Here is a 6,438-nt window from a genome sequence, read left to right as displayed (position 1 = left end):
GAACCTGACCTGAATTGCTTTGACTCAAATCCAGTACACTTTCTGTTGTCTTCTTATTTAAGGAATAGCTATGAGATACTTGAGTATCTTGTCTTTTGACATATTTATAGAATATAAGTTCAATTGAAGGCACTGCTAGAGATTAAAAGTTTCAAAGATGAATAAGACTTAGTCTCTGTCCTCAAAGTACTTAAAAATTTACTGAGGGCAGCAGGATTCTATATATGTTACAAAGAAAATGACCTTGCGTCAATGAGAGTAGTTCTGCTTCTCATAATGTTGCATTTTGGGCTAAAACTTTTGTTGAAGAAATAGTTTATGGTTAAAAAAAGGAAAAGGAAAGAATGAAAGAGAAGAATAGATAATTATCAACATAGATAGATTGGTGTAGAAGTCCAATGCTTTAGCATTATAATGCTTCCTTAATCAGACGTTGTGATATTTCATTAGTAATTTGATTCATTCCTCTTTAAAGAAACATGCATTTTTAAAAGAATTCAGAAGAATACAAAGAAATTAAAATTAACCTTACTTACCCTGCTCATTTATTTTGAACTCTTTGTCATATTTCCTTTCAGTTTTTGTCATAACATACATATGCCTATAGGAAGGGAAAATCTGAATATAATTGGTGCTATGAACTAAAATATGCCCCTCACAATTTGTATGGTGAAGCCTCAACCCCCAGTACTTCAGAATGTAATCTTAATTGGAGATAAAGTCTTCAAAGTGTGACTAAAATGAGACTGTTAGAATGGGGCCCTCATCCAATATGACTAGTGTCCTTATATGCAGAGAGTGAGCAGGCAGAGAGGAAAGGCCCTGTGAGGACACAGTAAGAAGGCAGCCATCTATAAGCCTCAGAAAAAGGCCTCAGGAGAACCGAACATTTCAATATCTTGATTTTGGACTTCTAGCCTCCAGAACTCTGAGGAAGTTAAATTCTGTCGTTTAAGCCACACAGTCTATGTTATTTTGTTATGGCATTCCTCACATACTAATTCAATTGGCATAAGGTTTTTTTCTCCCACGATTAATATTAGGTCTTAAGCATTTTACCATGTCAATAAAAATTCTTCATGAGATAATTGCTACTATAGGAAAACATAATTTAACTGTTCTCTTTTGTCAGATATTCAGCTTTTGTACCTGTTTGCAAAAGAACTTTCAAAGTTGAGAATCACTGAAACCATGGATCCCTTAAAATGGTCTGAGTAGGAAGCTAATGTGTTGATTATCTGGGGTAAAATAACATTGATACCCTATTTCAATTCAGCTTGGTAAAATAGGCATCACACTTTCCACTACAAACAATGTTGCTTGATTGCAGTGGTACCTCATTATTGCTGTGACAGTTAAAGGCCTGTCATGTGAATTTCCATTTTCAGTGTTTTAAAACATGGCTGAGATTTGATTTGAAATAAAACTCTGCAGAATCAACTTTTGCATTTTCTTTTCTAAGCCAATCATTTCCGAACTTTCATTGTGTCTTGGTTTGAATTTCATTAAAACGATAAAGGGGATTACTAGTAGGAGCTTACTGGTTTCAGATTTTATCTTTGGATCCTTTAATCTAACAGCTTTGATTTAAAATAGAATTTCATAGACCATTGCTTGATCATATTGATTAGTTCCGCATACTAAGAAGTTATTTTAAAACAAAACCACAGAGATATGAAATCCTCATAAAGTTTGAATATCTCTAATAGCTACTTCTCAGCTATTTAACCCACATGCCTATAATACTTCTTCCAAATCTGAGGCAAAGAGAACAATTGCCCATTCTCTCTTCTGGTACATTATTTAGTGAGGTCAAGCTTTTCCTAAAATAATTTGGAACTTTATAGTATGATAGGAAAACCACTGTATTGTTAATCAGGATTATAAATCAGGTTCAAGTCCTGCTTCTCTTATTAAGAAGCTGTGTACCCTTGGACACTTGGACCACTGGACCTCCAGTGACATTATTACCTTGGACTGATTACCTTTATGATGAAGGTAATGGTAACAGGAGCCCTCATCCCTCCCCACCCACCACAACTGTTAGGGACCAAATTCGACTGAACAGGCACAGGTGTTTCATAAATCACAAATGTCAATCATCACTATTACCTGGTGTGTAGATGAGAAGTATATTGACTTTTCAAACAGATAATACATACTTGGTGCTCTACTTACACAAAAATGATGTATGATATGAAAATGTTGTAAGGCCTTCCTAAAATACAGAGAACAAGAAATTTCCAAGTTAAAGACCTTAAGCATTTTCCATACCATCAAGAAATACCTCTCAAAAAGTTCATATTTCTATGTGTGGAGTTGCATATTTTGTCTGTTTTGAGTTTTTAAAAATCTCTCTTTAATGTATGGCTTAATAGAAGACAGCTGCTATCTCATATCTGCTACTGTATTCAATTTTTTCTTAAAATTAAATTTATTGGGGTGACATTGGTTAATAAAATTATATGGATTTCAAGTGTACAACTCAATAATTTGTCATATGTATATTGCATTGTGTGTTCACCACCCATAGTTAAATTTCCTTCTGTCACCATATTTTGACCCCTTTAACCCCTTTCTACTTCCTCCCCTCTTTCTCTCTGGTAATCACCATACTGTTGTCTCTGTCTATGAGTTTTTGTTGTTTGACTTGTTAGTTTGTTGCTTTCAGTTTTATATTCTACACATGAGTGAAATCATATGATTCTTGACTTTTTCCATCTGACTTATTTCACTTAGCTTGATATTCTCAAGATGCATGCATGATTGAATAAAGAAGATGTTGTACATACATACAATGAAATATTACTCAGCCATGAGAAAAGATGAAATACTACCATTTGTGAAAACATGGAGGAATAGATGTTTTTCTTCTAAACATTATTTAAAATGCAGAAATACAATAAGCAACAATTTGCATTTTGACTCCCACTGTTATTTTTATTTATTTAACTTATTTTTAGACCTTTTTTTGGAGGCTTAAAGAAAAGTTAGCCAGTTCCTCTATTTTAGCACAATTTACCTCATGTGCTCCTGATTCATTTATATCAGTAACCTATAATAAATGACCGATTGGTATAGTTTTGTTTATGTTTTAGAACTGAGAACATGCAGTCTTCTTCATTTTGTGTTATTAGTTAAAAACCATCAGTAAAGAGGCCTTTATAAATTAGTTTGAAATGGGAATTATTCTTTGACTTTTTAATCATTTAATACGAAATGAGTAACGAGATTTTTTTTTTTTTTTTTTTTTTTTTTTTTTTTTTGTTTTTTAGTATTTGTGAAAGGAAAGAAAGAAGGAACTTGTATTAATAAAAAAACTTCTTGGCTATAAAATTATTCGATCATTGAGTAGATCTAAAAATAACTGGTGTTATGGAAATACAAAATAGATTTCCTCTCTCAATCTACTCTTGCCAAACCCAACACTAGCCTATCACATTGACCTTGGACTATTATGTGAACCAAATATAGACTTAGATTGTGTTTCAGCTATTGCAATTTTGATCTATATTGTATTTTGAAATTTCTTTTTTAAATGAACCACCCTGGACCTACTGAATCAGCACCCTTAGGGATGAACTACAAAAATTTTGAGTACAGGGAATTCTGACACACAACAAAATTCGAGAACCGCTGAATTAGGCGACTCACTTATCCTTAAGCAGGCTAATGACTCCTACCTTTGGTCAAGTTTTTCTCTCTACCTAGGATATTCTCTCACACTCAACTTTGCATTTCCATTCTATCCATCTTCTAAGGTTTAATTCCAAAGCTATCTCTCCATGAAGTCTGATCCGAACTTTCTAGAATAAATGAGATAATTGTTAGTTGAGGTTCTTTACATTTTGCTTATACTTCTTTGTGGCACATACTCTGTCTTGTAGCAATTATTTGGGAGATGTCTTCCTTATCACTAGAACTAATTTGTAGGTTCTTTGGGAATAGAGTGCCCATACTCATTATTCCCATATATTCTCAAATATTGTGAATAACTCAATAAATATTTAAAAATGGAATACATTAAGACTTCAGAATCTAAGAGAAAATGATGCAAAAGAGAAAGAAGATTGATCTATATACTTATGTAATTATTTAGAGAAAGCAGATTTGAATTTAAGCCCAGAACATTTTGAGAATCTTTTACACTCTTCCTTAATTTCCAGCTCCAGTTTCAAAAACTGAGTCTCTTCAAAAGGCCTATAGAAATGAGGTGATGCTGAAGAGTCTGAATATTCTCTAGGAGTAAGTTTTCCAGATAAAAATATAGGACATATGATTAAATTTTAATTTCAAGTAAACAACAAGTGATTTTTAGTATAAGTATACCATAGGCATTATTTGGGGGAAATGTTTAATGTTTAAAATTCAAATTTAACTGGGTATACTGGGTTGAATTGTGTCTTTCCAAAATTCATGCCACCTGGGTCTTGTGAATGTGATCTTATTTGGAAATAGGTTTTTTGCAGATGTGATCAAGTTAAGATGAGGTCATATTGGATGGTGGGCCTTAAGTCCAACCACTGGGTTATTATAAAAAGAAACATAGACACAGAGAGCAAAGTCCATGTGAAGATAGAGGCAGAGACTGGAGTGATGCATCTACAAGATAAGGAATACCAAGCATTGTGGGCAAAGCACTAGAAGCTAAAAGAAACAAGTAAGGATTTTTTTCTAGAGTCTGCAGAGAGAGCATGGCCCGCTTGAAAACTTGATTTTAAACTTTTAGTCTCCAGAACCGTGAGGGAATAGGTTTCTGTTGTTTTAAGGCAACAATTTGTGTAATTTTGTTATGGGGTCCCAGAAAACTAATACACTGAGTGCTCTATATTTTTTTTAAATTAATTTTTATTATGGTAACTTTCGTTACCATTTGCCAAATGTGGAAACCCTGTGGAGGATCTCTTCAGTTTTTTAAGAATACTTATCATATTATCAAGTATTTCATGATAGTAGGATGTGTTGTGATTATAGCTATGTATTGGTAAAACAAATTATTTAATAGACCATAATTTCAATAGAATTTTGAATTGATTGTAGGAAAAGATGGATTTTTGATAAACCCTTTTCACATTAAACAAAAATTTTACATGACCATGCGCATGTCACAAATCTTTTATAAATTCTACTGCTAGCATTCCTCTACTCACTGTGAGAGGGAAGACAAAAGATTAAATTTCTTCGTGTGATTTCCTGGGTCAAAGGGCAAAGCAGAGGGCATCAGTGCCCCATTCATGTCCTCTTTGCTTAGTCAGAGGTCATGTGCGTACAATTCCCATACAACCTGATAGTTTACTGAGTCATTCTGCTTGAGAGTATTCTCTAGATGGTGTAGCTTGTTTTCTTGGCATTATTGGGCCAGATGAACTGGAAAGTTCATGCCCTTGCAGCGACCCTCAATCAACAAATGGTGAGTGTTGGTGGAAAAATCTGCTAACTTCAATTCTCAGTGGTACAAACCTCAGGTACATTTCACAGTCTCTCATGGTCCCCAACAACAGCGAGCCCCCATTGCCCATAGACATTAATGTTTTATTAACCCATCTCTCGTTGGCTTTCCTGTTTCCCCTCCCACTTCCCCACTCTTTTATGTGCTTCCTGAAATCACATACCAAACTATTTGTGTTTAAACCTTTATCTTAGTGTTTTTTTTTCTTTCTCTGCTTTTGAGAAAACCCAAACAAAACCAAAGTGAACACATATTTAAAAATTTTATATTTAAAAAAATATATTTTTAAATAGCTTTCCAAAAAGATGAATTCTGCATGAATTCTACATAACATTTACTTTCATTTTTTAAAATTCAAGTTAAAGACTTGCCCAAACTTCTGAATCTTGTGTAACAAAGATAATCCCTGTCTACCTGACAGGTATAGAGCACTTTTGAAGGTATATTATGTCATTAACGAATTTAGCAGCTGAAGTTTTAATGAATTGATCAAAATGCCAAACTCAAAAACCAGTTATGCTTTTGCCCAGTGGTTTTTAAAGCTTGTGATTCCATTCAGATATGTGTTTTTATCTCTGACTGGAAACCTGACAATTTTAAATGGGACCATTTAGACAAGACTCTTTCAACTTTATCTCTCAGTTCCTAAAACAACTATTATTTCATGAGTTTCATTTTTTTTTAACATTCCTCTTTTGAAATAGTCACAAGATCTATGTTAACAAATTTTTAATTGACTTTTAAAAGAAGTACACCACCTTCAAACTTAATAGATTAAGTACTCTTGATTTTCTTTTTCATTGCACAAAATATGTTTCAAGAATATTATAAATAACTTTTTACATTATCACATTAGGAAATCCCTGTGTCAATGACAATAAGGCAAGAAAAAGGAGGCCTTCTTGGGGTTAATAAAGCTTTTATACTAACTCTACTCACATTAACTGAAGCATGTAAAAAATCCATCCAACTGAAAGGAGAAAACATAG

Source organism: Pteropus alecto, unplaced genomic scaffold (assembly GCF_000325575.1).
Source record: "Pteropus alecto unplaced genomic scaffold, ASM32557v1 scaffold33, whole genome shotgun sequence".
Classification (NCBI taxonomy): Eukaryota; Metazoa; Chordata; class Mammalia; order Chiroptera; family Pteropodidae; genus Pteropus; species Pteropus alecto.
Note: the sequence above shows the minus strand (reverse complement) of the source record.